This window comes from Blennius ocellaris (genome assembly GCF_963422515.1).
Source record: "Blennius ocellaris genome assembly, chromosome: 17".
Taxonomy (NCBI): Eukaryota; Metazoa; Chordata; class Actinopteri; order Blenniiformes; family Blenniidae; genus Blennius; species Blennius ocellaris.
Window position 1 is genome coordinate 23643971 of NC_137666.1, and position 9104 is coordinate 23653074.

The 9104-nt window shown below is 48.8% G+C and overlaps 1 pseudogene across 1 annotated transcript; it reads left to right on the plus strand.

The window, feature by feature from the left end:
- Positions 1-6338: 6338 nt before the first annotated feature.
- Positions 6339-7121, plus strand: LOC308142130 (thyroxine 5-deiodinase-like; annotated as a pseudogene). The gene has a single exon. The product of its transcript is annotated as a thyroxine 5-deiodinase-like (transcript).
- Positions 7122-9104: the final 1983 nt, after the last annotated feature.

Genomic DNA, 9104 nt, shown 5'->3' on the forward strand with positions numbered 1-9104 from the left:
AATAAGTTTCTGTTTGTTTACCTCGATGACATTTTGATTTTTTCTTCAGATCTTGCCAGTCATGTCAAGCATGTTCGTTTTGTTTTGGAGCGTCTTCTCAGCAATAATTTGTTTGTCAAAGCCGAGAAATGTGTTTTTCATGCTCCCACAGTTTCGTTTCTTGGGCACGTCATCTCAGAGGGGAGGGTGGAGATGGACAGGGAGAAGGTCAGGGCGGTAGCGGATTGGCCGACCCCGGGTAGCCGCAAACAATTATTACGATTTTTGGGGTTTGCTAACTTCTACCGGCGGTTTATCAGGGGATTCAGCTCCGTCGCGGCGCCTCTACATGCCTTAACTTCCCCCAAGGTCCCGTTTTCTTGGGGTCCCTCAGCTGAGCAGGCGTTTTCGGAGCTCAGGGCCCGGTTCACCTCGTCTCCCGTGCTTAGTGTGGCGGATCCAGGGCGGCAGTTTGTGGTGGAGGTGGACGCGTCAGATGTCGGTGTCGGGGCAGTGCTCTCTCAGCGCAGTAGTAAGGATGGGAGGCTGCACCCTTGTGCCTTTTTCTCCAGGCGGCTGACCCCGGCTGAGGAGAACTATGACATTGGCAATCGGGAGCTCCTGGCCATCAAGGCTGCGTTGGAGGAGTGGAGGCACTATCTGGAGGGTGCAGAGCACCCGTTTGTGGTATGGACAGACCATAGAAACCTTGAGTACATCAAATCTGCCAAACGGTTAAATTCTCGGCAGGCTCGCTGGGCTCTGTTCTTCACCCGGTTCGACTTTGTGGTATCATATCGCCCTGGGTCCAAGAACGTGAAGCCTGACGCCCTTTCCCGGGTCTTTGAACCGGATCCTGCTCCTCGTTCCCCCACGCCGATTTTACCTCCGACCTGTGTGGTGGGGGCGGTGACGTGGGAGATTGAGGAGCAGGTTCGGCGGGCTCTGGAGGGGGTGACGGTGCCGCCAGGTTGTCCTCCCAACCGCCTGTTTGTGTGTCCCCCGGTACGATCTAGTGTTATTCAATGGGCCCACACTAACCTTCTGTCTTGCCACCCAGGAACTGAGCGCACCATGTTTGTGGTGAGACAGCGTTTCTGGTGGCCAGAGATGAACAGGGAAGTCCGGGAGTATGTCCGGGCTTGCCCTGTCTGTGCCCGTAACAAGACCTCGCGGTCTCGCCCCTCTGGTCTGTTGCAGCCGCTCCCAGTACCCACCCGACCATGGGCAGACCTATCCATTGACTTTGTCACTGGCCTCCCGGACGCTGAAGGGTTTACCACCATCCTCACCGTAGTGGACCGGTTCTCCAAGATGGCCCACTTCGTGCCCTTAGCGAAACTCCCATCAGCCAAGGAGCTGGCAGAGGTCATGCTGAGACACGTGTTCCGTCTTCATGGGTTCCCGCGGGACATTGTCTCGGACAGGGGTCCTCAGTTTGTGTCTCGGTTTTGGAGGGAGTTTTGCAGGCTGTTGGGTACTACGGTGAGCCTTTCGTCCGGTTACCACCCAGAATCTAACGGCCAAACAGAGAGGGTGAACCAGGAGCTGGAGTCCATCCTTCGTTGTCTGGTCTCTGACAGCCCGGCTGCTTGGTACAGGCAGTTAGTCTGGGTGGAATACGCCCACAATTCCCTGCCCTGTTCGTCCACTGGTCTGTCTCCCTTTGAGTGCGTGTATGGGTACCAACCCCCCCTGTTCCCAGCCCTGGAATCAGAGGTTAGTGTCCCGTCAGCTCTGGCAATGGTGCGGCGATGCAAGCGCGCTTGGCTTCAGGCCAGAACCAAGCTCTTGCAATGCTCTGCTGAGCGCAAGCGGCTTGCAGACCGGCGCCGGGTTCCCGCACCAACTTATGATGTTGGTCAGCGTGTGTGGCTCTCCACCCGGGACCTGCCACTCCGCTCAGACGCAAAGAAGCTGGCGTCAAGGTTTATTGGACCTTATCCAATAATTAAGCTGGTTGGTCCCTCTGCAGTCCGTCTTCGTTTGCCCCGCTCGCTTCGTGTGCACCCCACCTTTCATGTGTCAAAGGTTAAACCTGCCCGGGAAAGCCCCCTAGTTCCCTCCTCAAGAGCCCCTCCTCCTCCCCGTATGGTAGAGGGTGAGGAGGTTTTCACGGTCAGGCGGCTCCTGGCAGCTCGCCGGCGTGGGCGGGGGTTCCAATACCTGGTTGACTGGGAGGGGTATGGCCCTGAGGAACGTGCCTGGGTACCTGCTAGGGACATCTTGGACCCAGGCATGATCAGGGATTTCCACAGGCAGCATCCTGAGATGCCTGGGCCGTCTGGAGCCGGTCGTGGAGGGGGGGGTACTGTCAGGGTGTAGGGTGAGGTCCCCTTTAAGAGTGGGCGGGCCAAGGTCTGGGCTGTCAGCACCTCACCTGTGGCCACTTCTGGTAATCACCCTGCCCTATATATGTCCTGTCTGTGTGTTTGTTCAGTGTTGGTTTGTTTGTTAGCGATGTCCCGTCCGTCCGGTCCAGTACTAGTCTTCCATGTCTCGTCTGTCCTGTCCAGTCATTGGAGTCAAGTCTGCTGTGCTCCTCATGTCAAGGAGCAACCTGTGAATCATCGGTCTGTGCTGTCATTATAATAAAAGACTTGATTGAACCCAGCCTGCCTCCAGAGTCCTGCACTTGGGTCCTGTCCGTATCCGTGACAGTGTTGAGTGGTTTGTTGTTATTGAACTGTATGGTGATGGGTGGTGGCGAGTGGTTTGTTGTTATTGAACTGTATGGTGATGGGTGGTGTTGAGTGGTTTGTTGTTATTGAACTGTATGGTGATGGGTGGTGGCGAGTGGTTTGTTGTTATTGAACTGTATGGTGATGGGTGGTGGCGAGTGGTTTGTTGTTATTGAACTGTATGGTGATGGGTGGTGTTGAGTGGTTTGTTGTTATTGAACTGTATGGTGATGGGTGGTGTTGAGTGGTTTGTTGTTATTGAACTGTATGGTGATGGGTGGTGTTGAGTGGTTTGTTGTTATTGAACTGTATGGTGATGGGTGGTGGCGAGTGGTTTGTTGTTATTGAACTGTATGGTGATGGGTGGTGGCGAGTGGTTTGTTGTTATTGAACTGTATGGTGATGGGTGGTGTTGAGTGATTTGCACTCTTGCCACACAATGAGAATAGCCCTGTTTCGAATCTGGGCCGAGCTTTTCAGATTCAGATTGAGATTCAGATTCAGATTCAGATTCCACAAGGGGCAATTCATTTGCAGGTTCCCCATGTGCACATTGACATACATGCATTCAGTCATCAGTCAGTCATCAATCAATCTGTCAGGAATTAGCATGTGACAATGGGAAATGTCAAAACAGAATAAATCAATAAAAAGCACAAAGCAAGACGAAACAAGACAGTAACATGTTAAGAATAGTAATAAAAAAATTAAAAAAAAACAATAATAAGAAGGATAATTCCATTGAAGTCATTTACGGTAATTTAACTAAACTGTGTTTAAGAGCTGTATGGCAGAGGGAATGAAGGCCTTTGAGTCCCTGTTAGTTTTTCTTTGGGGCATATAAAAACGTCTGCCTGAAGGCATGACAGAGAATCCCTTTGACAGAACATGGTCTGATTGGCTGCTGATTCGTTTTGCTTTTCCAGCTACTTGTTCGTCCCAGATTGTTCCCAAGTCCCTCTGAGGAGTTCCAATAATTCTGGAGCACATTTTGATGACATTATTTATGCTGTTTTTGTCTTTCACAGATAACCCATTGTACCGGCAGGTAAAGAAACAGGTGAAAGGGCTTTCAATGAAAGAATTAAAAAGCAAGTGGACAGTTTTGAACATAGGAACAAAGACAAAGACGAATAGAAAATGTAATAAAAGACCTGAAATAATAAGTAACCAATTGGAACAATGCTCACATGGAGACGATGGAGACGATGGAGACGATGGAGACGCTGCAGACACTGGAGACGCTGGAGACGCTGCAGACGATGGAGACGCTGATGACGATGGAGACGCTGGAGGCGATGGAGACGTTGGAGACATTGGAGACGCTGGAGACGATGGAGACACTGATGACGATGGAGACACTGATGACGATGGAGACGCTGGAGACGATGGAGACGTTGGAGACGATGGAGACGATGGAGACGTTGGAGACGATGGAGACACTGATGACGATGGAGACACTGATGACGATGGAGACGATGGAGACGCTGATGACGATGGAGACGATGGAGACGCTGGAGACGATGGAGACAGTGATGACGATGGAGACGATTGAGACGATGGAGACACTGATGACGATGGAGACGCTGATGACAATGGAGACGATGGAGACGATGGAGATGTTGGAGACGTTGGAGACATTGGAGACGCTGGAGACGATGGAGACACTGATGACGATGGAGACGATGGAGACGCTGGAGACGATGGAGACACTGATGACGATGGAGACGATGGAGACACTGATGACGATGGAGACACTGATGACGATGGAGACGATGGAGACACTGATGACGATGGAGACACTGATGACGATGGAGACGATGGAGACGCTGGAGACGATGGAGATGATGGAGACGCTGGAGACACTGGAGACGATGGAGACGATGGAGACACTGGAGACACTGGAGACACTGGAGACGATGGAGACACTGGAGACACTGGAGACGAAGGAGACACTGGTCAATCAATTCGTCAGTAGCAGAACTGCCCATTTGAAGCCGGCACATCATGGTTACGACACTCTCCTCTGAAAACAACCAACGCCCAGCAGCCTTCAGACATCATCACAAGGTTGATCAATAGAAAATACAAATGCGAGTTACTGAAAGAAGGATGCAAGTGGAAGAGGTCCGGAGTTTACCTGAATGAGCACCTCATAAAAATGTAAAAAATGTTGACATCGAGAAAAAGCCCGCAGGATCAAGAAGGAAAACAAAGTCAAGGCAACAAGGACAAGGAATTTTAAAGTTTTCACAAGACTTGTGAAGTGTCACCGGAGAAAGAAAAGGTGGTTTCATGAGAAACATGAAATGATCGGAGCTGTAAGAGAAAAATAATTGAAGGTCCACCTGTCGCCTGCCGTCAACTTCAAAGGCTGTTTGCTGAAATTGTGAATTTCCCCACATGGATAAAGTATTTATAATAACATTTTATATAGTGCTATTCTCAGCACTCAAAGACACTTTAAATTGCATTATTATTATTATTGATACTACTACTACTACTACTACTAATAATAATAATAATAATAATAATAATTGAACCTGGGAATTAAACCTGTGGATTGGGAAATGACCACTCTACCAAGCGAGCCATGCCGCCCCGTGAAGAAACGCTAGTTTGTGATCTATTGCAACATAAAAATGACTTTTCCCAAAGAGCAAGTGGAATTATTTATTAAAGGAACAGAAATTATGATGAGAGGATTTGTTTCCTTCTTGGACCATTTCTGTCAATGTGTGTGAAGGAAACTTCAGGTCAGGATGGAAGCTGGAGATAAAACAAGCTTCAACGCTGCTTCTTCGTTTGGTTAAAAATGTTTAATATCGAATAGGATGACATAAAAAAAATCAAAAGCTGATGACATGACAGGGAGAGAGAAGCGACTCTGACACACAAAGGAAACTCCGTCGCTTATATGGTCAGCAACACATGCAGCTAATTAGTTCACGACATTAAACATCACTGATGCCCTAGCATCTGGTCTCACTGAGGACATCTAACGTCCAGAAGTCCAAACAGAAGATATGTGGTGCAACATTTGACCTGACCTTTGCCTCTGTCCGGACTCTGTCCAGACTCTGTCCAGACTCTGTCCAGACTCTCTGGAGCCGGCCTGCATACGACAAAGAAGAGCAGCATGATAGTAAAATAAGGAATAAAACATATATGAGAAGATATAAGAAAATATACTTCATGTGCTAAATAAATAAACGTGTGTGTGTGTGTGGGGGGGGGGGGGGGGGGGGCTGTTCATCTCACCTGCCTTCACACTGTGAGCCGAATCAGAGGAGGTGTGGAGGATGAATGGATGAATCTCTTGTACGAGTTCATTTTCCGTCACTTCAGATTTGAGTGAAAATGTTCTGAGTTATTTGTTTCTCTCTCTCTTGTGGCATTCGTGATGTCCCGCCCTCCTTCCCTTTCTCTGAACCAGGTGAAGGGTGTGTTTGACTGTTGTGCTGATGAATAAAACAAACCACCCTGCACCCTGCTGCTGGCCCGGAATCAGCCTGAGAAGGTAATCCCTGCCATGTGAGGCCTCGGCCCGTCTGGAGGCGGGGTGTGCTCCATTCAAATCTGCCGCTGCTATAAAAAGAGGGGAAGTTGCAAGAAAACCAACTTCACCCGCATCGCCGTGACACAACAGGACCAAAACCCCATTTCTCACAAGTGACAATGAATACTGTGAAAGCTGTAAAAGACGCACTGGTGTGTTTGGTGCTGTTGCCGCGGTTCCTGCTGGCCGCGCTCATGTTCTGGCTGCTGGACTTTATCTGCATCAGAAACCGGATTTTATTCCAGATGAAGGAGCCGGAGGGAGAAACCATTGATCCTCCTCTCTGCATATCAGAGTCCAACCGGCTCCTGAGCCTGGAGTCCCTCAAGGCCGTCTGGCACGGCCACAAGCTGGACTTCCTGAAAGAGGCGCGTCTCGGCCGCGGAGCTCCGAACACCGAGGTCGTGCAGCTGCAGGACCGGCGGCGCGCGCGGATCCTGGATTTCGCCAAAGATAAGAGACCGCTCATCCTCAACTTCGGCAGCTGCACCTGACCGCCGTTCATGGCGCGCCTGAAGGCGTTCCAGGCGGTGGTGCAGCGCAACGCGGACATCGCGGACTCCGTGCTGGTGTACATCGAGGAGGCGCACCCGTCGGACGGCTGGAGGAGCTCGGACGCGCCGCACCAGATCGCGACGCACCGGCGTCTGGAGGAGCGGCTGGGCGCAGCGCAGCTGATGCGCCTGGAGGCGCCCGGCTGCGTCGTCGTGGCGGACAGCATGGAGAACTCCTCCAACGCCGCGTACGGAGCTTATTTCGACCGGCTGTACGTCCTGCAGGACGGGGTGGTGGTCTACCAGGGGGGCCGGGGACCGCAGGGGTACCGGATCAGCGAGCTCAGAGACTGGCTGGCCCGGTACCGAGAGGGGCTGCAGAAGTCCACTTTAGTTATTAATGTGTAGATTCGTTCCTGTTTCTAAAGCTGCTACTACACGAACAAAACGCTTTTCAGTATTGTTTAAGTTTAGAACATGTTTGTTTGTTTGTGTATTTATTTTGGTTTGATAAACCCCTCAGGTTAGTTGTAGTTCTCCTCCAGTCAGGATGTTGAGACGAGTCACTTTTCTCCTCAGTAATGTTGTGAAGTTCGGTTTTTAAAAGGATTGAATCCAGGGAGCCGACACTGATGTTTCCATACTGAGAGCTCACTGACTGACTTTTTCTCAGCCTCGTGCCCGTGTCTCCTGTAAATATTCCTTTTTCATTCAATAAAATACTTTGGTCTACTTTTAGTGTTTTTATTTCTAACTAAATATTTGGATTCTGTTGTTGCTGCTTGTGATTTGGTTTTTCCAAAAACATGATGCAGTGTCTATTTCCCTGTGATTGGCTTGAAGGAAAGAATGAATGTTCAATTTCCTGCACACAGATTCCTCTCAAATCTCTTCTGCAAAGAGCTGCAGACAATTCTACCAAACATCTCCAGCCTGCATGGACAGATCCTTCAAACCAGAATTAGGTTCGATTAGATTGAATTGATTCATTGAAAAGTGAAGGAAGTTTTTTTTTTTTTCCGGAAGCCAAATGGCCAAAATAAAAGTCCCTAAAAATCTCCCCTGCCCTGCAGGCTGCTTCATTTTCATTTTCAGGCAATGTTGCGTTTGCCTTTGGAAGTGTGTGGTGATTACAGGTGTTTGGTTAATGCAGCAAACAAGCCGTCCTCCGCAGTCCACGACTCCTTTCTAAGCATCTGACCTCTTGCAATTAAATGAGGATAATCACACTTTATCCTATTATGCTGAGTGATATATCCAACTATGAGGGTCTAAACACACAAATGTTGTCAAGGCTTAGCACATTGATCCCACAACAGGAAAAAAAAACGGTGTGAGGAGTATCAGATCAGGCCTTTAATTATTGACACACACACACACACACACACACACACACACACACACACACACACACACACACACACACACACACACACACACACACACACACACACACACACACACACACACACACACACACACACACACACACACACACACTTGCCCGGATCAGAAGGTACTCCCACTATTGTGTTTGAATCAGGAGAACAGCGACTGTGAGCCTTAGAGCCGGTTTACACGACAACGTCTCACGTGACGAAACCTAATCCGTTAAAAAAAAAAAGGAGTGTTTTTACTCTGCAGCAGCGGACGCAGGGACAACGGTGTAGTTCATATGCTGGGCCATGGGAGGGCGCTGTTGCTTGATCTTGTAATGAAACCGCACATGTGCAGAGAAGAACACAAAGTCATTATTTTTCAAATCAAACATCATGAAATTTAATGACATTGTTGAGTTCCAAGCAGTACAGATGTTCTATAAAGTACAGATGTTGTATAAAGCAGGTTACAGATTGTTACCAAGACAAATACAAAGAAGGTTCCAGATCGTACTGGTCGTTCTGAATCACGTGAGGAATTAAACTTTAGGACTCAGAAACAGTAGAACTATGAAAAGTTTTATCCCGACAGTTCATGGTGAACAATTGTGGAACAAATTGTAGACGGAGTTGAAACGACGTCCAAACATCAACCTGGTCAAATATAAATACAAACAAAAGACTTTTGAAACACACAGAGAAGAAGAAATGCATTGAAGAAGTAGGATCAACGTATATGTGTGTGTGTGTGTGTGTGTGTTGTAAGTTTGGTCCGTGTTGATATGGTCGTTTGAAATGTGTGAGGTTCTTTTTTGTTGATGTTTTGTTGTTGTTGACGCTTTGTTCCTTCTATTCTAGAGTGGAATGGACTTCTTGTTGCTCTGAGTTTGGGGGCGGAGCTCAGAAGCTTCTTGCTTCAGCCTTTTGAGCAGAATGTGTACTGCATACGGCATAAACCGAAAGTGGGCGTGGCCACATTGCAACTGGGTGGCGCTTAAATCGGTACATTATT